General features: G+C 37.5%; 1 protein-coding gene across 2 annotated transcripts in view; it reads right to left on the bottom strand.

The window, feature by feature from the left end:
• The window catches only part of LOC122813052 (cholesterol transporter ABCA5-like), a 2,390,735-nt gene that overhangs the window by 1,237,736 nt on the left and 1,126,424 nt on the right, over positions 1–26,575 (bottom strand). The gene's annotated exons all lie outside the window — the stretch shown is intronic.

Raw genomic sequence — 26,575 nt, 5'->3', positions numbered from 1 at the left:
ATATTTAATGATCTAGCAAACTGTCAACATCTTGGAAAGCAATTTAGCAGGAAAATTTAGAAAATGTAGAAATACTCAAAAAATAGTAAAACAAAAAGCAATATCACATACCGAAACATGCACCATTAACTCAAATTCTGTAGCGATGCGTATTAATGAAAAAATAGAACAATACAGGCATCTGAGATGTGACACAAATTAAACAAAGTTTACACTATAAAAAGTACAAGAAATTCAACTTGAAGTATACCACCTAATCAGATATAGTAAAAGGCATCTGGATTGGTTATAAACAACCTCCTGATGAAAGTAAATGAATAAACCCAACAAACAGAAAGTTGAAGCAGGTTAGGAAGGGACAGAAAGTGAAGAACGTGGGAAGATAAAACAGCAGTCCAGTAACAAAGGAAAATAGCTATGGTAGCCTAACATACACACACACACACACACACGCACACATGCACACACGCACACACACTCAAATACAAAAAAAACAATTGCAACAGAAAGATTGTCAGATATTGTTTGAACTAAGAGGTAAAGCTTAGGATATAGTATACAAAAATAAACACTGTATGAATAATAAATTCCCATATCCCTGATTTTTAGGAACATCACAGATGTTTCCTCTAAACTTTGCCCTATATTTCATTAAAGTGTTAACTTTGTGACAAAAAGTGAAGGTTGAAGTCTTTACATAATTCTAGGCATTACAATTTCAGACTTCTTGTGCATCAAAAAATGAAAAGTAATAAAAAATTCTCAGGAGTGTATTTTCTGTTACCCATCCACTCTTCAAGGATTCTCTTGAAGAGTGTTAGTGAGGGGCTCTGCCTAATGTAGTTAGGAATTTTGTTCCAAAGCATGGGGAGTCTCTGTGACAGAAATCTATCCCTCCAGCATGTTCTATTTATTGTTGTGGCAAGGTTTAGCTCACTAGAGCGAGTGGCTCACAGTGACTTGGATTTCTTTAGGTGGAGCATGTCCATCAATTCTGAGCTGGACATGGCTTTGTAAGTCAGGCAGAGATCACCTCTGAGTAAGCGATATGCCACTGAGTACAGCCGGAGTTTTTCCAGTCGGGCTGCACAGGACATATGTTTGAGGCCAGTAATTCTCTTGGTGAGGTACTTTTGTGGTCTTTCCAGCTGTTGGAAGTGTCTTGTGAGGTACATCCTGAATGGGACATTGTACTCTATGATGGGTCTGATGAGTGACGAGTAGAGGGGCACTATAACCTCTTTATTTCTAGATGTGAACCCTTTAGTAATTAGATGGGCTACATAGAAGGATTTCCTAACTACTTTGGCAATATGATTGTCAAAGGAGAGATTACTATCTACCTGGGTCCCCAGATCTCTTATTACCTGTTCTGTATTAAGGGGGCTGCCACCTATGTGGTAATTCATGGGTGTTTTGTTTTTCCAAAATGGGATGACTATGCATTTTTTGGCATTTATCTTGAGACCATGTCTTTGACACCAGGTGTCTGTCTCAGTAAGGCCCTTTTGGAGAATGTCCGTGTCAGCCAGAGAGTCAATTATGGCTCCCAGTTTGCAGTCATCGGTGAACTTAGTTAGCCAGAGTCCTGTGTTTGCCTGTACTTCTGAGAAGTATATGCCGAAGAGTAGGGGTCCCAGGACTGAGCCTTGTGGGACACCACTTGTGATTGGTTTAGGACCTGGAGCCCGCTATTCTTAGTGTGAGTTCTGTCTGTAAGCCAGTTGACAGCCCATCTCGTGACATAGGGGTTTATGTTCAGGGTGGTGAGTTTTTCTATAATCCCCGAATGGGGAATGGTGTCAAAAGCCTTGGTGAGGTCAAGGTAGGCTGTGTGAACCACCTTCCCCTCATCTATGGCCTTGGTGATTGTCTCAAAGAATTCAACCAGGTTTAGTAGGCATGATCTGCCCTTAACAAAGCCAAACTGGATTGGGTCAAGTGTTTGGAGGTTCCCAATGTCTTTGTTAATGAGTTCCATGATGATGCGCTTCATAGCCTTGCAGACCGGGCTAGTCAGGCTTATGAGGCGATAGTTACCAGGGTCAGTTGTGGCCCCTCCTTGTCTTTCAGTTCTTGGTGTTGATACTAGAGTCCTTATTACTGTGAATATTTTTGAGGCTATATTACCTGGAATGACTATTATATGAAGCACTGTTTTACTGATATGTAACTCTCTTCATCTGGACTTATTCATCTCACACAACTCAGGTGAAGTGTTATGTAGTACTAACACATTTTTCTAAACTGGGTTGTGCAATACTTCACAGAAGTTTGAGAGAAGGGTTACTTAAATTACTACCCTGAGAATTTCATACCAAAATTATCAGGGGAGGAGGTATTTTAAACTGAAATACAATCAAAGAACATATAATTATCATACATAAAGTACTATATGTAAAATTCAAATTGCAAAAAATATAGCTGTCCATTTTCCAAGTGTGATTAGACAATTAAGAGTGTGCAAGTTAGAATGTGCAGAGGAACTATTTTATATTAAAATACACTAAACTATATAACAGTCAAACATAAACTACTATTTTCAAAACTCAGACTGTAAAAAAGTTATACATTTTACAACAGCAATAAGACACTCAGAGGTGTATGGTGCAGATATTATATTTTACCATAAATCATATTTTTCGAGCTCATGCCTTGTGTGTGTGTGTGTAATGCCCCAGGTGTACATGGTGGTGGGTAGAGAATAAGGCTTGAACCCTGTACCTTGGGCCCAAGTGGCAAGAGCCTGAATTCTCTACCCACCACCATTTGTAAAAATGCTGCAGGATTTTCACTCATACTTTTTCTGTTCCTCATAAAATCTGCGGTTTCTGCATTTGTGTCCTTGTTGCCTGACAGCTACATGTTCTCTGGTTTTATTCTTGGCTGTCTGGAGTGTTTCTCCCTGGGCCTCTGCTAAAAAATTTGCTTTTTTTTCAAAGTCAGACTATCCTGGTTAACAAATGTTAAAAAAATGGAGACATTTCAATATCAGACTTCATATTCTTCAGAAAGTGCATGGTAACAAAAGATAAAAGCTTTTATTCTAGCAATTTTCTAAGTGTACAAGATGGATATTTGAAATGTATTCCTGTGTTTCGGACTGTATTTGGCTTCATCCAGGTTTTGTGCTAGGGTTGAGAGTTATGGTAAGAACTGAATTCATTGAATATGTTTGGGGGCTGTATTCACCCAGTATTGGCTTTGTTCAGGTATTTATTGGCTTCATCCAGGTTTTTTACTAATGTTGAGAGCTATGGTAAGAACTGATTTCACTGAATATGTTTGGGGCTATATTCTCTCATTACTGGCTTTGTCCGGGTGTTATTTGCTAAGAGGTTGAGAGCTATGGTGAGAACTGAATTCACTGAATGTTTGGTGGTTGTAGTCACCCATTATTGGCTTTTTCAGGTCTTTTGTGCCAAGAGGTTGACAGCTGTGCTATGGTGAGAACTGAATTCACTAAATGGTAAAGTTTCAGTCTTCCTCTTTTACAAAACAGCTGATTTGGCATAGTGGTATGTTGCTTTGACTGTGTTGCACGGCGTCCCCTGGGTTCAAGATGTGGCAGTGAAATGTATGGTGGTAACGCAGCATTTTATTCTAGCAACTTTCAAACATTATACAAGCAATGTTTAAAATGTGTCCCTGGTTTTGGCCTTTGTCCCCAATAAATTTGGCTTTTTCCAGATTTCTTGTGCTGCAAAGTTCAGAGATACAGCTGAGTGTCGAGTAGATTTTACAAGGAGCTGAGAGCTGCAGGGGAGCAAAAGTTTAGTGCTGCTTATGTTTAGTCTGCTTGCATTGTTAATAGCACAACAGATACTGTACTTGCTTTAGATGCTGAAGGCTGTGGGTTCTACTCCCACAGTAGGTAAATGCATTGCTGATGCTGTATTGTGTTGTAAAGGGGTGGATGCTGCAGTCCTTTTGGCAAAGATGCCTAGTAACTATGAACCAGTTAACAGTTTGCTATCCATTCTCTATTGCGGTATTACTAGCTTTTCATTTTTTTATTGCATGCAACAAAGGCAATTTATTCTTCAAGGGTAACAGGCAGTTTATTTGTAGATTAAACAATGACATATAAAGTGTTTGCTAGCAGCAACCTCTTTATTAGTTACAAATTTCTTCAATGTGGATTTTACTACAGAGATTGTGTATATTTTTTACTGATACTGGTGGCTTGAGTAGACTTTTTATGATGAAAATGTTCTGAATTGGGCAGTTTTGTCATTGGTGGATGCTTTTTGCTTGATTGTTTACTGGAAAATTTTTCAAAACAATAAATTTTAAAATGCCCTTTAACAACTGTACTGTATTGTACAAGGAATATAATGTAATACAGTCAGGAAGGTGTATCAAACAGCATGTGTATGTTATGTTCGAGGGGCCTATGATTTTGAAGACAGCCCAGAGTTAATATTTGCCATTGGTAAAATGCATTTTCTCTGAAAGTGGGTTTCAGTGCTGTTTCAATGCATGAGTTTCAAGGGCAGAGAAGTTTTAATGTTAGTCTATTTTCATTGTGAGACTGCATTGCTTTAACAGATATGTATTAGGGTTTGTGCTGTAAAATGCAAAGTAAAACTTTCAAATGAAATCCTAAATCATCGCAGAAGTAAAGCAGTATGCACATTAGTGTTTATGGTAAATGGGGCAAAATAACCAAGGAATGGGACATTGGAATGGCTGCAGGGGGGGGGGCTCCATTTGACCATGATTTTGTGTGGGGAGATAGCAAACTCAGACAGCCCCGATTGAACTATACCTCTCAGTTGTCCATATCTTTGCAGAATGAATAGATATTTGCTGCTTATTTTTGGTTTGTTCCTCATAAAATTTGTGGTTTTCTAGCAAATCATTTAGGAATGAAGCAATTAAATGACAGACATTGAGTTTCAGATGTCATAACCTTCAGAAAAATGCATGCTAATGCAAGACTGTCTTTAAGTTTATACAAGAGCAATTTTTAGTAGTGTTTGTATGTTCCCCAATATATTTGGCCTTGTTCAGATTTCCTGCATTAAGAGGTTGAGAGGTATGCAAATCACTTTGTAGATTAGGAATATCCAAACATCTCAATTGTCCCCAATTCTGGCTCAAAATGTTGCTCTTCCCTAATAATCCCTCCTCCAAAATTGCAGTTTTGGAAGAAAATGTGGAGGGTTTACAATTATAACTGTAATGATCAGTTATAGATTACCTTTATTTCAGAAATGCATGTGGATGCTCTTATTTTGTTAGCTGCTTCAAGTTAACTGTTAATATTAAAAAGGTGTCCCTTTTTGACAGGTATTTTGCATCACATTTTGGTCTGTTTTTCATAAAATTGTGGTTTTCTGGCAAATTAGTGGCAAGTCATTAAAGATTGAAGTTAGAAAATAATGGCAGACATTTGAGTTTCAGATTTTATACCCTTCAGAAAATTTGTACTAATGCAAGATCTACCTGTTCTATTTAAGTTAATAAGAGCAATATTTAAAATTGGCCTTATTTTTGGGCCTGTGTCCCACTTCTATGTATGGCTTTGTCCAGATTTCTTGCTCTGAAGTTGAGAGGTAGGAGTGTCAGAGCCATCACTGTCAGCCAGAGACATTTCAAATTATGACATACTTATTGCACCCCAGCCCCCATTATAGTGGCTCGGAATGTGTCCAAGGAAGGCAAGGAGCAGTTATGCAGTGTAAGTGTGCAGGGTATTCCCCCATCCAAGGTAGATCACAAATACGACTGTGGCTTTTCATCTGTCCTTGATTTTGCAAAATGTTCTGGTTTTCTATCAGATTATTATACTGTTGATTTATGCTTCTTATTATTCAGGAACTGCATGCTGTCACAGTGCCCTGTTCTGTTTAAGTAGCCATGGTTTAATGAACATCAGGTAAGCGTGTCGGAGATTGTAAGATGCAAGTAAGCTTTAGTAAGCTTGTCAGACATTGTAAGATGCAAGTAAACTTTAGTAAGCATATTGTTAAAGAATTACCAGCATTGCAAGCCTTTTCGTTGTTGCCATGCAGAGAATATTTACATAGCTAGATAATGTATAAGCCTTGGGTATTGAAATGCATATGACAGTATTTGTAATAAAAGGACAGGATTACAGTATTTTTAGAAGCTCATTACATTTTATTGGAGACCAGTGTCTTATAGCAGTGTCTGTGTGTTAGTACACTTGTAGTTGGGTGGCTTTAATGGTACATGGTAAATAAGGATTGCTACCTTACTTAAAAGCCAAGCCCTGCAACAACTAGCTCCACACATAGCTCTGGTGGGTAAATGTACTCTGTAGTAATCAAAAAAAGGCAAATGTTTGAAATAACTACAGCTTATGTGCAAACACAATAGGTAGTGATGAAACAATGCTCTGCTAAAAATGCTTTAATGTTCCACATTGCTGAGCTGCAATCACTAGCTACCAGGATTTCACCCACTTCAGATCAAGCACGGTGCCGTTCAGTGCAACCTTCCCAGAACTAATTCAAGTCTGACCAGAATTATTTGGTGTGTGTATAAGAGGGAGGTAGCATACCCCTCAGCTGTCCAGATTTTTGCCCCATATTCCTCTTAAAAGGATTGAAGTTGCTAAATAATGAGACATTTCAGTTTTAGATGTCATGTCATTTAGAAAAATGCATACTAACACAAATCCTGTTACTCTTGCAATTTTCTAAGTTTCTGAGAGCCATATTTATAATCTGTCCCTATTTATTTTAGGCTTTGTCAAGATTTCTTGCACTAAGGGTGAGGCCTTGAGGGGTGTGGTATGTTTGTAAGAGAGAGAAAGTGAAATGCCCAAGTTAGAGTTAGCAGGTGGAATTTATTTTCAAGTGAATTTTCAAGGAACTGTGAGTTTTGAGGAAATGGAAGTTCACTGCTGCTCATGCCAAGTCTATTTACAATGTGCAACTGTTTTGTTTAGCAAATGGTATCTCTATTGTGGTATAAAGTTTTAAAGCTATGTTAGTAGCACCACAAGTAGAATACTTGCATCTTAATGTAAAGGCTTGAGGTTCTATTCCTACAGCATATACATTTGTATGCTGCAGTCCTCAGGATGTCCTCCTTTGGATGAGATGCCTAATAACTATGAACCTGTTTCAGCTTGTCATCCATTTTCTATTGCAATATACCAGCTTACCATTTTTAATTTAACATAGGCAATTTATTCTTTGATGGCAGCAGGCACTGAATTTGTAGATGAAACACTGAAATATACAGTTTTCTAGCAACAACATCTTCATTACTTTCAGATATCTTTAATGTGGAATTATTCAGATTACTTTTACTTGACAGCGACACTCAAACAAGTGTTGCTGTATAATACAAGGGATATAATTCAATTATATATTATAATTAATACAATCAGGTAAATCAAATAACTTTTGCATGGCCCTAACGGTTTGCAAGGAGCCTATTCCTTGAAAACAGTTCAAAGGTAAATAACCTGCCACTGGCCAGATGCATTTTCTTTGAATGTGGGTTTCAATGCTGTTTCATTGAATGTGAGTTTCAAAAGTAGAGAAGTTTTAATGCCAAGTCTGTTTTCATTGTAAGACTATTGCTTTGTTTAGGTTTAGTAAATGTCTCAGTGTTTGGGCTATAATGTCTGAAATAAAAGTTGTAAATTAAATCCAACTGCCTGTAATCATTGTAGAACTAAAGCATAAAACAGTATGCACACAGATTTGAACAGTGTTTACAGTAAATGGGGAGAAATAGCCAAGTAATGGGACACTGGAATGGCTGTGTGGGCGGGGCTTGGGGTGGGTGGACTTGGGCGGGGCTGTGTTGGCAGGGGGCGGGGTGAGCTATGTGGGTGGGGCTCTGGGTTTGCACCCCCCTGCAAAAAATCCTGCGGGCTCCCTTGGCAGAGCCTAGATGGCCAACAGAGAACAGTGAATTTTGAGAGCTCCATAAACTAGTATAATAATATAGGAAAATTTTATTATTTTCAATTTTAAAACATCAGAAATCTATAGATAAACTACTAAACTACATAAATATCAATTCTGGTGGTGATATACAAAAGTGTTCCTGTCAAGTGACTTGGAAGATATATTGAGTCACTGAAAATAAACAACTCAAGGAATTCTCATCCAGATGCTGCTTTGAAAAAAGAACAGCAACTGATGACATCTACCTTACAGGAAATATCTTTGAAGATGGATGACTTTAAAAATGACTTAGAAAACCTCAAATTAAATTCTCAAAAACAGACTGATATGCTTAAGGAACTATTACAGCAACACCATGCAAAAATAACAAATATAGAGACTTCTCTAAATGACATTGAATGGAGACTCAAAGAGGAAGACTTCCAAAAAGAATTTCTTGTTAAAGAGAATACATGGCTTAACAAAATAGATGACTTAGAAAACAGGGAAAGGAGAAACAACATAGGGATCTTTGGTCTGCCTGAAAACACTGATGGAGAAGGCATTATTTCATTCTTAACAACCTGGATTCCTGAATTTTTAGACTTGAAAGAGGGACTTTCATTTGGAATTGAAAGGGTGCATAGAGCACTGAGGAAATCTGCTTCTAACTCAACAAATACTCCACCTAGATCCATAATTATAAAATTTCTTTCATTTCTGGACAAGGAACTAATATTAAAATCTGCTTGGAGAAAATCACCCTTAAACTACAATCAAAGCCTGATAAGGTTTGAAAATGCTTATTCTTCCAGAATACTAGAATAAAGGAAAAAAGTCTGGCCAATAATAAAATTGTTGAAACAAAACATGAAAGCACAGCTGGCCTTTCCAGCCAATATAAAAATACTTTTTGCCAATGAGATGAGGGCAATATTGTAGTTGAGGGCCTCACCAGTTCGATTCACACAAAAGTGGGCATGGCGAAAATTGATATGGTACATCACTTGTCATCTGTTTTTATTTAAAAAAAAAGGAGGGTTTCTTAAACAACTGAGAAACAGTAATGATTTATTCAGAATGTTCAAAGAGTCCAGTAATTCTTCACAAACAAAGGTAGGTCACAATGGGTTACTACTTACATTATATATGAGCCAAACAAATCAACAAGGTACCATTCATCAGAGTTCAGACTCAAATGTAACAAATTAACATCATATATAATAGCAGTAACAGTAGAGTGTTTTGAAGAAAATGCTGTCATGGAGATTAATGCTTTCTTCAGTTAAAGTATGATTTAGAAATGTCATGTATATCCTGGTTAAATAATAGTAACAAGCTCTTAGTACAAATGTCATCATTACTCTGTCTAAACATAGTTAATATCAATTATGGCAGGTATTATAGCTTTGAGTGCTGTTTGATTAAACCAGACATGGTGTGTGTGGATGCAGCTGTGTCTGGTAGCTGTTGTATGCTGACGTTTTCGTCTCTGGGAAGCTGTGGATTGCGGCTTGTGATTGAAGTTTACTGAAGCTTGTGTATTAGGAAGAGATATTTCGTGTTTTAGCCTGGATCCAGGGGAAGGGGGGGTGGATAAAACTGTGATTTGGGATATTTTAGCAGAGAATAGTTTGTTTATACATCTGCTGAGTGAGAGGTGGGAAAGCTGAACAAATGTGTTATCTGTTGTTGTGACGGCTTGTTGGGAGTATTTATTTATTTTTAATCTGTTTACGCTCTGTTCTTTTCCTGGCTGTTGCCTCGCTAAAAAGGAGGGAATTTAGGCTTGAAGTTGCAATGAAGTGAAGCTTTGCTTCAGGTGTATCGCGAGCCTCTGGTATGCAATACACCGACACACTAACAAAAACAGATGCTCACAGGTTGCTATGGTAATACAGACAGAGTGACGATAATGCTTAATGGCTCTGAGGAACCTACAAGATGATTCTTGGCAATGTTTTGGTTTAAAAAAAAAACAATATATATATATATATATATATATATATATATATATATATATATCTCAAATAAAAGGGCTGTTTTAAACCACATGTACACATATTGATGATCTCCCAACACTTCTTGATAAAAAAAAAACTAATAAGCGCAATTTTATATTTAAAACGTATTTTGGTCCAAACACATTAAGGACTTACATAACAGTGGAAGTCTGAGTTATTGTGAAAGACTGAGAGTACTTGGTCTTGTGCAGAACCCTTTGCAGTGGTCTGGGAGGTGAGCTTGCTCAAACGTGTTGGACATATGGGGATAGCTGATTCTAGGGGTGTTTGAAGTTGCCAGGAAGTGCTAGAGAGTCATCAGATTTCCTTTGTGGAAATATCTGTGGGAATGGAAGGTGTGTTGAGTGGTTCACTAGCAGAGTGGCCACTGCATGAAACAAGCTGATAAAATGGAATAGGACAAATACTGGTTTGGATATTTTAAGAACAGCCTGAAAACACACCACATGAACTAGTGAATGGTATTCTGGCAAAACTGGATGGGTATTGCTGCCCGTGCTTGAAGTACCGATATGTGTGTATGTAAGGATGGAAATATACTTATAACAAATACGACACTAGAAGGGTCTCATAATTTAAAGTCTATGTTCTGTATAAACATGCTTGGAAGAAGCTAATAATAAGAATAAGCATTACAGCTTGTGGTGTCTCAAATAACTAAGCAACAATAGTTATGTAATGTATGATTTTAGTAAATCTAGACATAAAATATATAATCATCATACAAGATAAAGTAGCCTGCTGAATTTAGATATTAAAGACAGGATTTAATAACATGGGCTTGTGTATAATAGCACTACTGTCTTAACTTGTCATAAATGACATACAATACATTGAACATCAAGGGGAAGCATGATTATTTTCTTATAAAAGTAAATATGCATAACAAGTCATGTAATTCCGTTAACTTGAACTGTAGTTTTTGTAACCCATCTCGACCATATATATTACTTAAGCGGTTACCAAGGTAACTAATGTTTATACATGACATCAAACTGACAAAGTTGTTCAAAGGAAACAATAGAAGCCTGAACTAGGAATGTCACAGAATGTAATAATCAGTTTAACCTTTTCTGATTATACAAAATAGAATGTTGTCATTTAAATCTAAAAACTTTCAGTATATGCCATACAATGACAATTTATGAATATGGAAAGGGAAACTGTAATCATTAATCACAATAAGTAAATTTGTTGTTTTTAACCTATAATGCCACTCATTTTATAATAAAAAATGACAGATATGAAAATCCTTATGTGTAGGAAATGGGGGGGGAGGGTTGCACTGATAGTTAAAATGCACTAACTTTCATCAATGTTCACATAAAACAAATGGTGCTTTAAGCAAATTAGCAAAAAAGTGATTACTTAAATGCTGGCAAACAATGAAATATAACTTCTGATATATCCAGTAAAATACATTGTATTATAAACATTAGGTATAAATATTATTACCATCTATTTATATTAAGTAATAAGTTTTGAAAGACTTCATCAAAAAGGGTGAATATAGTAAACAACTGTGTGCTATAATCTTTTACTGAGCTTTTATATATGATGCATCCTACTTTACTATTCTTGAATTGCTTGTCATCTATATTTCATGTAAATATTAATGGCTTATACAATAAGTAGATATTTATATTGTATTAAAATTCTGTCTAATCTACAACAGTACTATAGCTGTTCAAAATAATATAAATATTGCTTATTCCTATTACAAATATTCTCCATATGATAATTCAATTTATGGAGCTCAGATGTTTTGGATTGTCAAGGTATGAGTGATAATCTGATGGACTTAGGTTTATCCATCAGATTAGGAATGATTTTCATTCCATGGCTAGTGCTGATCTTAGTTTTGTTAACATTTATTAATTTAAATTTATTTCACAAGAACATTTTTAGTATGCCTGACCAAAACATTGCTTTATTTGTAAACACTCAAAGTATAAAACTGATAATTTCCTTTAAAAGCTCAAACATATACTTCATAGTTATCAGAGGAAAATGTTTAATAGTCACAATAAAAAAAAAATACATAGTCTAAATAACCTACGATGGATTTAACTTTATTATCTTTAAATACCAATGGCTTAAGCAATCCTAGCAAGAGATCAAATCTACTAAAATATTTAAAATTGAAAAAAGGACAAACTGTCTTCCTTCAAGAAACTCATTTCAAAACAAATGACAATTACAAATGGAATCCTAAGGAATATATGATATTGGCGCAATCCACTTATAAGGCAAAGACAAAAGGGGGTAACAATTTTATGGAAAACAAATGTGATTAACCCAGAAATCATTTACAAGTATGAAGATAAAGACCACCTTATGGCATTAGTAACAGTTAAATATAATAACAGTATATGGACACTAGCCAATCTATACTGGTTTCCCAGGCACTGGAACAGGAACTGTTAAAAAACACTTGGATTTCATTTCCAATAATTGCAAAGGCAGCCTAATATTAGGAGGTGATTTTAACTGCATGTTTGATATTTCTGAAACTACAAATAAAAAGACCACTGCGTATATCTGCTGTATCAAAAGCTTTAAACAAGTGGATAGAATCATTTCACCTTGCAGATACTTTCAAATTTAAAGAAGATAAATCTTTTCTGTTTTCCTATCAAGATCACAGATTTGGTACCCAAACTAGAATAGATAAAATATTTGCTGCCCATGACTTACATTCTAAAATCATTGATTTCTCAATCACTCCCTGCCCTTCTTCAGACAACAATTAATTGATACTAAAACTTCAAAATGGGTACAAACCATTAATGTTTAACTCCAGAATTCTAGCATATATAACCAAAATTAAAGAGTTTAAACCCTGGTTATAATCTGAATTACAGTTCTTCTTAGATATTAATTACACCACAGAGATAAATAAAATAATGATATGGGACTCATTAAAAGCTTACATATATGGTAAAACCCTAACTTGGTATAAAAAAATCAGAGAATGGGATTTTGAATTATTAGATCTACAATCCAAACTTTTATCAGTAAAAGCTTAAAAAATCAAAATAATTTGGAGATGAAAAAGAAAGTAGAAGTATTAAACAATAAATCCAATGAAATTCTTAACACATAAAACTAGTTTAGCTTTAGAAAAACTAAAAATTAATGCCTTGGCCACTTCTTCAAAATATCTACATAATTTATCCACAAGAATCAAAATACAATCAAAAGCTAATAACATTAAAAGTATCCTCCATGAAAAGAAAGGGAAACATTTCTTGGATGTAGGTGACATTCGTGATGCCTACAGAAATCACTATATGGAACATTTCCAAAAAGAAAATATACATATTGATCAATTACATCTATATGAAAAATGTTCTAATGTAAAAAAAAAAAAAAAACAAATACCAGAAAAATTAAAACTAGATCTGCAAGCACCCACATCCTACAAAGAAATTACAGATACAAAAAAAGGGTAAAAATAATAAAGCTCCAGGTATAGATGGCATAATTATGGTATATATAAACCTTTTACTTCAAAGATACTATCCCCCTTCCATAAAACTCTATTAGAAATTCAATCAAAAGCTTTAATACCACCCTCTTGGAGATATTCCTTAATCACACCAATACTAAAGGAAAACAAATCCCCAAGCCTCTGTACCTCATATAGACCTATATCATTACTAAATAATGACTAAAAGATATTCATGACAATATTAACTAACAAAATGAAAATACCACTATCCAAAACAATAAATAATGATTAAACTGGATTTATATACCATAGACACACACAATATTAAAAGGATAATTTCTCTTATAGATTGTGTTAAAAAAGAAGCACTCATAATTGGCTTAGATATAGAGAAAGCCTTTGATTCCCTAAATTGGGACTATTTACTCAAAATCCTAATGCTATTTGAATTTCCTGCATCCTTTGTTTATCTCCTAAAGAATATATATACAAATAATTTAGCGTATGTCAAATTAGGTCCTTTTACCTCTGAATATATACACATAACAAAAGGCACTAAACAAGGATATCCCATGTCACCAATTCTATTTGCTCTGGCTATTGAACACTGGCAAATTCAATTTGTAACAATATAAACAGCAAAGGAATAGATGTTTATGAACAATACTATTCTAAAGCAATGCTATTTACTGATGACATATTACTAACATTATCTAATACAAAAGAGACATTAGAAAAATTAGATAGATTAATTGACAAATTTCACATGACTTCAGGACTCCATTTCAGTAAATCAAAATTAAAATTTTTATTTTTAAATAAAAAAAAGAATTGCAGACTAAGGGGGATCACATCATATGGAAACAAGAATCTACCTTAAAATATCTAGGAATTGAGTTATGCAAGGATAATAATGAATTTGTTTCAAAAAACTACAATAATGCCATCAATACAATTAAAATCTTTGTGGAAAAATGGAACAAAATAATATTAACATTTGAAGATAGATTACAATTAATAAAAATGGTTTTACTGCCTAAGATCCTATATACATCCTTGGCAATACAACTGTTACCAGAAAGGAATATACTTAAAGAAATAAATTCATGCCTAATAAAATTTTTTATGGTTTCCCAAAAGAAACAGAATAGCTTTAATACATCATATCAGACCATGGAAACGGGGAGGATAAAACTTTCCTGATACAGAAACATATATAAAAGCATCAATATCTAAAACAATCTCAGATTGGATAAGTCCAAATTACTCTGCAAATTGGAAAGAATTACTAACTGTAATATAAATAAATGAATTTGATTTACAAAAAAAATTTTGAACAGCTAAAAGCAATTTGACATGGCATGTATTAGTATGCAATGTAACATAACTAAACCCACTAAAACTCGTATGATTAATTATTACATTGACTAATTTAGGAAATTATTTATGCAAATATAGATTTAAAAATCTGGTTTGATCTTTTAACACCATTTACAGTCACAAATAACTTTCCACATAAAATATATAGAGAAATTATTAATTCTTGGGAACAGAAAGGATTTGTTTGTTGGCTCCAATGCATCAAAGAACTAAAAGTTTTAGATATGTAAGTAATAAAAACAACATACAAAATTCCACAACAGGACTGGCTAACTTTACAGAGTACTCTGTCATATTCGCAAGACCAAGTAGAATTATTAACAATTCTTCATTTAAAGAGATATCTAAATTTACGAAATACATATATGAAATCATATATAATGACTTTGACATGGGAAACAGCATTTCAAAATTTTACAAAATATGGATAAACTATAAAACAACAACCAAAACCTCATATTGGAAATATATAACAAAAGGACACTCAATACAGTTAATTGAGATATTAAAACAAATACCTTATTATCAATGAAATATACCTCTTTTACACAATACTGGAAAGTTTTTAATTGGAAATGCTTGCACAGAGCATTTGTAACCACAGACAGAATCAGTAAAATTAGTTCTTCCATAAAAGGAATATGTTGGAGATGTGAGCAAGTACACACTGCAGATTGGAACCACATTTTAATTGACTGTGTTAAAATTAAGCCATTTTGGAATGGTATTAATAACTTTCTACAAGCTTTACTTAATGAATCATTTTATTTAACTAAAGCAATTGTATTATTAAATGTGAACAACGGTCCTCATTTGAATAGGTCAAACATATATCTAGTATGGACTATACTTGCAAATTTGAGGAAGTGTATAACAAGAAGATGGAATACAAACACAATGCCAACTTTGGAAGAATTCTACAGCCTACTGAAGACCACAGCATTATTGAAAATTAAAGAACTAAGAATTTATCCAAAGCCATTTATCAACATCCCTTGGTGAAAAGTCTTATCGTTGATTGACACTATACAATAATTGATCAAACATTCTGATAATGGATTGGACATACTTATAAAGTAACTATATACATTAAGATCTGTTATAGTGTTAGGCTAATGTAAACAGTGTACACAGTTATTTAAGATGTTATGTATAAATTCTATGGAATTCATTCAAACGTATTTGAAAAATAAAATACATTTTGAGAAAAACTGTAAAATGTTCATCATACGGACTTTTGCAGTAGCCTTAGCTATAGGGGTAGATTACCATATCTTTGACTGACTAGGAGGAGGAAGGATGAAGGTCCAGGATCCCATGGCGAATGGTCCCAGCAAAGCCCGTTCTAAATCTGGAGAAAGACTCTAGATTATATTGTTTTGTAAAAGTGTGCATAGAGGACCAAGTTACTACTTCTAATGCAGAGAACTGATAATGGGGATCCAGACACAGAAAGTCTTAAAAAATGTCTGAAATCTGGGTCTACAGGAATGTGACAATAAGCATCTTTTAAATCTAAGGTCACCAGAAAACTCAAATGGAGACTAAGAGGTAACAAGTTGTGAGGGGATAATATTTTGAACTTGGGCACTACCAAAAACAAGTTCAGAAAGGATAGATCCAAAATTGGTCTCCAAGAATCTTCTTTCTTTAACACTAGAAACATTCTACAATAAAACCCTTCTCCTAACTGAGAAGAAAGAGGGACAGCCTCTCTCAACCCCCATGAGATAGCATATGCTGAATGACAGGGGGGAGGGAAGAAAAGTTTGGTCTGGCAGTTGAAGGGGAATCCCTCAAAAAGGAGGTAGAGACTGCCTCTGTCATCCATAAAGTACAGTTGTGTACACTTACCATAAATGTAGATGTTCGAGTGTATTCACTGTTGCAGTCTACATTTGGGTTATCTGCTTGCAGTAGCCCTCAGTCGGCTTGATTAACAAAGTCTTGGGTCCTGCGTCGGTTGCTGTCCCTTCTTCCATGATGTCAGGTCTTAAGGGGTATAAAACATGCAGCCGACGCCATTACATCAGTTTTTCTTGCCCCAGATGTCAGGTGCCCCCCTAATGGGAAGCAATTAAATCTATACTACAAGGATATACCTCCAACAAAAAAGCAAATACACCAAAAAGCTTTTTGAGCATAGTAAGTGAGAGTAGAGGTATAGCCAAAAGAAGAAAGGCAGCTGGAGGGAGGGTAACCAGGACTGCAACAGTGAATACACTCGAACATCTACATTTATGGTAAGTGTACACAACTGTACTATGTTCTTCATGTTTCACTGTTGCAATCATTACATTTGGCTAGATTCCCAAAGCTAAGGTTGAGAGGAGGAATTTAAATAGAATTAGGACAAGCTGTAAGGCCCTGCAAGACTGCAGTGGCAAAACCAGCTCTGGATTTAGAGAAAACTGGCAAATGATAATGCTTGGTGAAAGTATGTACAGAACTCCAGGTAGCAGCTTCTAGGATGTCCCTTGTGGGGACGCCCCTGAGAAAGGCTGTAGAGGTAGATGCAGCCCTGGTTGAATGGGGTCTGATGCCCTGTGGGATAGGTTCTCCATGGTGCTTATAGCAGAAATTAATGCAGTGGCCTATCCATTTTTAAATAGTTTGCTTTGAAATAGCTTCCCCCTCTGTCCCTGTAACAAATGCCACCAGTTGTTTAGATTTCCTTTGAGGTGTAGTCCTGTCTAAGTAGAATCTAAGTTGTCTGTGCACATCTAAGGAGTGCAGCATCTGTTTCCCTTTGTTCTGTGGGTTAGGAAAGAAGGTAGGCAAATAAATGGACTGATTAAGAGCCACACTGGATACCACCTTGGGCATGAAGGAGGGATTGGTTCTGAGGGACACCCTGTCCGCATGAAAGATGATGAAAGGCTCCACTGCCATAATGGCCTGTAACTCAGATACCCTTCTTGCAGAAGTGATTTCTAAAAGGAAAGCTGTTTTCCAGGAAAGGAATTTTAAATCTGCAGTAGCAGCTGGCTTGAAAGGAGGAAGAGTGAGTTTCTCCAAGTCAAAGTTAAGGTCCCAGGCTGGAGTTGGAGCTCTCCTCGGTGGCCTTAAATTTCTGGCCCTTCTGAGGAACTGCTTGAACAGTGGGTGAGAGAAGAGGGGAGGCCTCTGTGCTATAATGAGCTGAAATGGCTGAGGCATCAATTTTGATGGAGGAAAAGGACAATCCCTTATGAAGCAACTCAGTCAAATATTGTAGAATCTGAGGTAAATTGGGCACTGCTCCTCTCATCCCTTGAGATTGGTTCCAGGTACAAAATCTTTTCCATTTTGCAGCATAAGATTTTCTAGTACTAGGCCATCTAGCCTCTGAAATGATAGCCATCACTGATTTACTGAGAGGTGGTAAAGGAGAGAATAAATGATTAGCCAGGCTGCTAGGTTTAGGGTTTGTAGCTGGGGGTGCAGAATCTGGTTCTCCTACTGAGACAACAGGGAAGGAGTCTGAGGCAGGTGCCATGGAGCCAAGTGTGACACACTGCACAGGAGGAGGTACCAGTGTTTGCGTGGCCAGTCTGGTGCAATTAAAATCGTCCTTGGCTTGTCCTGTTTGATCTTTAGTAGTACCTTGGAGAGCAGAGGCAGAGGAGGAAAGGCATAAACTGAAGGACAGAGCATCCACTTTCCAAGCTAGTTTGTGGGGAATCCTTGTGCAAAATTTGTCCAATTGATGGTTCTGGGGAGATGCAAACAGGTCTATATCTGGGCTCCCTCATTTGCTTGCCAACATGTTGAAAATCCTTGGTTCCAGTTTCCACTCGTGTGGGTCCATGAGGTTTCTGCTTAGTCCATCTGCCAGTGTATTTAGTTTTCCTGGCAGGAATTGAGCTTGTAGATTCACTTGGTAGCTCAAGGTTGTGTTCCACAATGCCATGGCTTGTCTGCAGAGGGGGTAAGAGTGTGTACCCCCTGCTTGTTTATGTACCACATGACCGTGGTGTTGTCTGTCTTTACCATTAGTTGTCCTGGAAGAATGTGGTCCTTGAAGGCTGTCAGAGCATTCTGTACAGTGTACAGCTAACATTTCCTTTTTATTTATGTGTAGGTGTATTTGACTTGGGTTCCATTTGCCCTGAATGCACTTCCCTGCCAGGTGAGCCCCCAATGCACAGTCTGATGTGTCTTGTTGTTAAGGTTTGGGTGGCAGGGGGTAGTGTGAATGGTAGTCCCTTGTTTTGGTGGCAGGCCTCTGCCCACCAAAGGAACTCTAGGCATAGGCAAGGTATGAAAGAAATCATAGCTTCTAGATCCTGTGATTGTTGACACCATAGGCTTTTGAAATAACATTGCAGTTTCCTCATATGCAGCCTTGCATATGGAATTAGAAGAATGCAGGAGGCCATGACCCCCAAGGCTTGCAGTATTTGCCTTGCAGATAACTGGGTTTTTGTGGCCACTTGTTTGAAGTAGGTTATCAAATGAGTCTGTTTCTCTGGCGTGAGGAAAGTCATCTGGGAAGTTGTATTCAACCTTGCTCCCAGGAATATAATTTGTTGACAGGGTACCAGGTGTGATTTATTTTCATTTATGGTGTACCCCAGACAAGTCAGTACCCTTTGAACAAAGGCCAGATGATTCAAAAGTATGTCCAGCTTTCTGCATGAATTAGACAATCGTCCAGGTATGGATATATTTGAATATTTCTTTGCCTGCAGAATGCAATGACTGGAGCTAGGCACTTTGTAAATACCCTGGGTGAAGTAGATAAGCCAAAGGGCAGTGCAGAGAACTGATAGTGCATGTAGCCTGCTTTGAAGCGTAAGTATCTTCTGCAAGGCTCCCTGATAGGGATGTGCAGGTATGCTTCTTTTAAGTTTAGTGTTGCCAACCATGCATCTTTGCCTAGCATAGGAAGCAGCTGGTGAAGAGTCAGCATCTTGAATTTTGGAATCACCAGAAAGTTATTTAGAGTAGAAAGGTCCAGGATAGGATGCCATGTATTGCCTTTTCTGGGTACCAGAAAAAGTCTCGAAAAGAAACCTTGTCCCTTTTCCTCTTCTGGTACCAACTGAATAGCCCCCATGCTTAAGAGAGAGAGTACTTGATTTTGGGCCTCTGCCCACTGATTTGAGGGTAGATCTGGCCACCTGCTTGTGGTTGGTAAGGTGTGGAAGTGAAATCTGTATCCTTGGGACACTATATTTAAAACCCATTTGTCCTGGGTAATGAGTTCCCAGTTTTTGGCTTGCAGACCAATCTTTCCGCCTAAAGGAGCATTCAGTTGGGAAGTGCTTGGAAGTTTTAAAAGCAAGTCATTGAGACAGTTTTCCATAGGGGGAGTCTTACTACTCCCTGATTTGGGTGCGGAAACCCCCCACTGCTTAGTCTTGTGTGTCCCCTGGGACTAAAACCTGGGGTTTCTGCTTTGTCTGGGTTTGGCTTGAGAAGGGCTGGAAAGGACCAATTCTTAGAGGGCCAGTGCCTACTAAATCTAGGAGGCTGAACTTGTAAGAAATCTTTAACAGTTTGCATAGATTTAGCTTTATCTTCCATCTTTTTTAAGAACTTCCTCAGCCTTGTTGCCAAACAGCCGGTCCTGATTTAAGGGAGCATCCAACAATTTAGCTTTAAGATGATCAGGAAAATATTGCTCCTTAAGCCAAGCATGCCTTCTGAGCACAGACCCAGTAACAGCAGCCCTGCAAGAGGCCTCTAATGAATCAAATCCACATTGCAAAGTATGTTTTCCAACCTGTTCAGCAGAATGCATTAAATCCTGTAATTCTTTATTTTCCGCACAGTCAAGAATCAACATCATTTTCTGTTTAAGCAATCCAATAACATGTTGCTGATACTTTAACATATGAAACTGGCAGTTTAAAGTCCTAATGGCCAAGGTTGCAGAAAAGCAAACCTTCTTACCCCATCTATCCAGCACCCTGGAGTTTCTATCAGAAGGGGTAGGATTTTTTAGCAGTAGAAGCCTTAACGCCCTTGGGTCCCTGTGAAATAGTCTCTGGATCCGCAATAGGATTTTTAAAAAGGAAATTGTGTGAATCAGGAACCCTGTAATTTCTGTCAAGTTTTCTGGGAGCAGGAGGCAAATAATCAGGGGCCAAACTAGATTCCGAAAAGGCATCAACAATGCCTAGTACAGGAGGAATAGCTAAAGGCCTATGCTGAGGCAGGAGTAAGAAATCCCTAAGCCTCTTTTTTGAATCAGAAAAATCCTGGCTTTCCCAGTGGAAATTCTCCCTTAGAGTATGTAAGGTTTCACCAAAAGAAAAATCCTGTGGAGGGGAAGCAGAAGGAGTAGAGTCCTCTGCATCAGAATCCTCATAAGTAGATAAGGGCAAATCCAAATCATCAGAAGAATCAGAAAAATCAGAATCCTGGTCAGAACATTCATAAACAACTTCAGTCCTAGGTCTTTTAGAAGGGGGAGGTTGGCTTCCTCTGATTAGAGTTATAAGATCTTCAGCCATTCTTATCATTTGTTTTTTAGGCATAGAGGCCTGAGCATGTGGCCTGAGCATCGTTTTTTTAGGTATGGTTCGAGATTTAGTCTAAATGAAGAAGGAGGCGTCAGTTTAATATGCAAGTCCATAGGCCTGAATACACCCTCAGAAGCCGGTGCCTGCAAAGCGGCTCTGGACCCATCCGAGGTAGAGATATCCGCGGGTTCCATAGTTGAAGCACCTTGTGGCATAGCGGACTCCGAATGGGTCTCAGTAGAGGCCTGTGAATCAGAAGTAGCAGGTATCAGGGGCTGCGAAAGTGCCTCAATGAGTATCGGCGAACTGGCGACTGGCTTAGGAGTAGTGTCGTCGGCAGTTTTGGACCTCGGTGACCTGTCCCCGTCTTTATCTTTGCGTTTTTTCAAAATCCCAGTAGTCAGATGGCTAAACAATAAAATTTCTGGATAATTAAACCGAGAACTGAAATATTCAGAGGCAAAAATATACCGACGATGGATAGTGCACTGATTAAATAAAGCACAAAACCGACAGCAAGGTACGTCGTGGTCAGGGCCTAGGCAAGGAATACAGTATGAATGAAAATCTTTTTGAGGTATTTGCTTTCCACAAGTAATGCAATTATTAACTTTTACTGACATCGGTAAGGAGCAAGAAAAAGTTTCCCCAACGGGTACTTAGGTTTAGTTGAAGACTTTGGTTCTGAAACTCGAAAATGAAAATTTCAGGAGTCGGCCGACCGGCACTTGCGAACTGCTTCTGCTTCGGGCACCGCACAGCAAGAAAGACTGATGTAATGGTGTCGGCTGCATGTTTTATACCCATGACGACCTGACGTCATGGAAGAAGGGACAGAAACCGACGAAGGACCCAAGACTTTGTTAATCAGGCCGACTGAGGGCTACTGCAAGCAGATAACTCAAATGTAATGACTGCAATGGTAAAACACAAAGAACATCCTTGAGGGATTACTCTTAGAAACCATTTGTCTGAAACTATCTTTTGCCAAAGAAAGAAATGGAGTTTCTGACTTTCAAGAAGGGTTAAGGGTTTGCTGGGATGGGAGGGGGACATCATGTATATAGTTATTTAGAAATATTATTCTGTCCTTTGCTCAAGGGGTGTCCTGCTTTAATTTTAGAAGCACCCTCTGTCTGCTTTTAAACATTTGCTTATCAGCAGCTTGCTGGCTCTTTTTATTTTGCTTTTTAAACTGGCATGCAGTGGTAGCATTAAATCCATTAGTAAACTTGAAGAATGAAGGCTGAAAAAATGAGAGATCCCTTAAATCACCGTATCTCTCTCATCCCACTTTTAAGGCCCTCTGCAACCGATGGTCCAAAAACCAATTCTCGAAGGGTGAATTAAAATTTTTACCATATTCTGGAAGGTTTTTGAGACTGCAACCAAGCAAACCTACTCATAACAGTTCCAGTTCCAGTAGCAGCAACCCTGGAAATGGAATCAACAGAATTAAAAGCAGATTTCAAGCACTGAGTAGCCATCTGAAACACAGAAGCAATTACAATGCACAAAGCAGATATCTTCTCAAAAGAGGAAACAGGTGCCATAATATTCCTCAAATTCTCAAGTGAGGTAAGCATAAACTTTAACATAGCTGAGAATTCTAAAAACAAGTACTGTAGAAGAATACACTTTTCTCAAATTTATCAAAAGCTTTGCCATTTTTGTCTGAAGGACAGAAATTGGTATTAACTAAATACTTAGCAGCAGTTGGGTTCAATAAAGCAATAGCTGCTGGGTCTGATGGGGGATGAGTGTATAGTGAATAGTCTTATAATGACAGCAGAATGTGTGTTTTGTGTTTATAAAAGGGTGTTGGGGACAGATTCTACTGCAAAGGCTAGGTCTTGGAAGGAAAGTATGGGAGAACTGTTTAGGGTTCAGAGGAAGAATGAGTTGGATGATTTTGGATACTGATTTAGATCTAAGGAGATGAGTTTGGGAGACTGTTTACTGGGATGTTACTGACTATGAATGTTATGGGGCAGTGGTCAATGAAGGAGGGGAGTGAATATTAAAGGGTGAGATATCACATAAGTAGCTGGTTATTAGGAGGTCAAAGATTGAATATTTGAACAGTGGGTCAGGGCATGTGGGTTCTTGGATCAGAATGAGGTCAACCAGAAATTCAGTAAAGTGATTCTTGTGTTGTCCTAAAAAGTTATGATTAAAGTCACCTAAAATGCTAATGTTTTTGCGTTTGGGAAGGTGGAGATGATGTGAATGAGACACTGATCTTTTCTGAATGTAAACAGGTTATCAGTGATTATTAGAGCTTTGTTATATTGAAAGGAATTTTTACACACAACTAGTTTGGTTCTCTGGTTAAGGTTTTATTAACCTGGGCCATTGTTTCAACCTTCGGGGTTTGATTTGTATAGAGTTAGGGTGTCTCCTCTAGTTCTTTTCCCTAGTCTGGTGTCACAGGTATAGTTATACCCTAGGAAGAAGCGTTGCATGTAGGATGATCATTTTTAACCAGGTTTCTGTAACTAGTGGAATGAGTGTTAAGAAAGAAACCTATCAAATCTACTTTCCTCCTGATGCTTTTGGCACTGAGGAGGGCAAAGAGATGGAAGAGGGCTTGGGAGATTGTGTGTGAAGTGTGTGTTTGGAGGGACTGCATGTGAAGGCCCTACACTGAATTCTACGCGACACCTACATCAAAAGCATGAAAACGATGGGGTAAATCTGTACTGAAAATGTAATAGCTCCATGAAGTGCTTGGGGTGTTTGGTGGTAGATGTGAGGAAAGCAGGTGACATAGTAGTTGGTTTATGTGATGTATGTAAATTTAGAGGGAGGAAAAAGGATTAAATTTGAGTGGTAGTGGAGAGTGAATATGAGAGTGAATAGGTGGAAAGAATGTTGAGGATGTAATGAGAACAGCATCTATGGCTCGACTGCTAAGGAGTATGAGTAACTGTATTAAAGTAGTCAGTGACAATAGAAGAGTTGTTGCAGAATATAACAAGAATGTCTTTTTCTTCTTTCGGCTGTTCCCATTAGGGGTCTCCACAGTGGATCATCTGTTTCCATTTCTTCCTGCCCTCTGCATCTTGCTCTGCCACACCAACCACCTGCATGCCCTCTTTCACCACATCCATAAACATTATCTTAGACCTTCCTCTTTTCCTCTTACCTGGCAGCTCCATCCTTATCATCCTTTTCCCAATATACCCAGCATCCCTCCTCAGCACATGAATATAACAAGAATGTTTGTTTGTGTCTTGCGGCTTTTCCTGGTTAGGGGTCGCCACAGCAGAACTCCGGTCCGCTAATGATTGGTAGTTGCTTTTTACGTACCGGCTTACCAGGCCTGACGCACAACCTTCAACAAAGGTATGCCCATTCACACATGTCTCCACGCAGAAGACGCTCTAGCTGAGAATCGAACTGGACAGCGTCTTACTGTGAGGTGACAACGCTACCGCAGCACCACCACCGCGGGTCCATGAATATAACAAGAATCTAAGGGGAAAAAATAAAGAGGAGAGTGGGCTCAGACAATAGAACTGGTAAAGTGTAGAAAAGTAACACGAAACTATACAGTGTTAATTTGGGGTGCAGAAGGATTCAATACTATGGCAGATAGTTGAGTAAAGAGATGGTCATGTCTGGTGGGTCTGTGGAGAATGCCAAGTGGCAGCTTGTGCGATTTCAGAACTAGTTGACATTAGAAATCTTGTAATTGGATGGAATTAAATTATGAGGTGTGGCTTGGTAATTACAAAAGGAGGAGAGGAAAGCAGGTTCGATCATAAGTGCAGCAGTAGCCAACCAGTGCTTGTGTGTTCAGAATGGACTGCCTGTTCTGCAAAATAATGCCAAGGAGAAAAGAACACAGTGTGAGAATGAAAGTACGTTTAAAAAGCCCAAACTGCATTCTATTTGGTGTTCTGAAAGTACATGTCTTTCCACATCCTCAAACCCCCCATTTCACAGGACACCAATATCATTATTAGCAATAGGCAAAAGCATATCAGTCCATAGTTTCAGTTGTTTATAATTCAGTAGCTGTAATAAGGTCCTCAAGACATGTTTTGCCAGATAAATAAACTCTCCCTTCTTCCCTAAAATGTCCACAAAGAAACTACCTCAGCCTCTCCAAAGTTGCTTCCAACAATGTGGCCATGTTTTTTTCTTTTCAGTGTATACTCTGAGGTCTAGTACTGCTAGCAAACAGCCACATTCCTGCATATCTGAAACACTAAAAAACTTTTGCAACAAGCATCCCCATTCCATTCTGAACTGAACAAAGTAGTCTTATGTTATTCACAAGACACAGCTCACTTCCAGTCTAAGCCAAAATGGAGCACACAAACATACATGCTACCTCAACAACCTTACACACACAGCCTTACCTCTGTAAATAATCCACTCAAACATATCACAACTGAGGAGTTGTTTGGTGCATGTTCACTTAACAATAACAGCTTGAACTATTCATAGCAAGCACACTCCTTTCCAGTGTAAATGGAAACAAACCGAAACCATCTACAGCAAGAAGCCTACTTCCACTCAAAGCTGAAACAGAACAATCTCAAATGTTCACAACAAGCAGCTACCTTCAAATGTAAACCACAAATACACCACACGTTACCACAATACCTTACACCACAATAAGGATCATTCAAACAGATGCATATCTAAGACAGACACTGCTCTGTGTTACAGTCATACAACAGTAATACTAAAGCATCCTAAGCAGAGCAGCACCTGTTTGATATGAAGCTCAGCATACTAGATATTATAGACCCCGGAAGCAAGTCACTACTCTTAAAAGCTTGCATACTTAGCTATCACCAGAAAATAACTTGTTATGTGTGATAGTATATAATGCATATCATGGGCTTGTAGCAGTTCCATTTTTGTGCAATCATTTCATTTCTGCTACTTTTTAGAGTTAATGTGCAGCTGTAGATATTTTTTATAAAATATGTACCAGTGTTCTTTCATATCACTGTCTAAAACTCTGTGTACATTTTTAACTGGGTAATCACATGAGAAGTGTAAGAAACCAGTAATGACTCTTCCAATGTCACTACACACATTTAAAACTGGGTAAACAGGTGAAGCACAGTAGAAGAAACAAGTCATGACCCTCCTCCTTCACTACACACATCTTGCTCATGAATTTCCAAACATATGGACCTACACAGGATTCTTGACACAGAATGTCAATGCAACCAGCAAATATGCAAGAAAAAAAAATCTGTTTTGCAGAGCACAAAGCAATGACAATTTTTAAGTATCGCAACATTTTAACAATAAAAATACAAGATGACAGTAAACCACTTCACCTTTTTTCTCATTAAATAAAACAGCTGTCTCGACTTCAAAAACTACCAACTGGTTGTACTACAAACATTTTCAGATATT

Source organism: Protopterus annectens, chromosome 10.part0 (assembly GCF_019279795.1).
Source record: "Protopterus annectens isolate FY-2018-M chromosome 10.part0, PAN1.0, whole genome shotgun sequence".
Taxonomy (NCBI): domain Eukaryota; kingdom Metazoa; phylum Chordata; order Ceratodontiformes; family Protopteridae; genus Protopterus; species Protopterus annectens.
The sequence above is the reverse complement of the archived record's forward strand: the minus strand, read 5'-3'. Positions and strand labels throughout refer to the sequence as shown.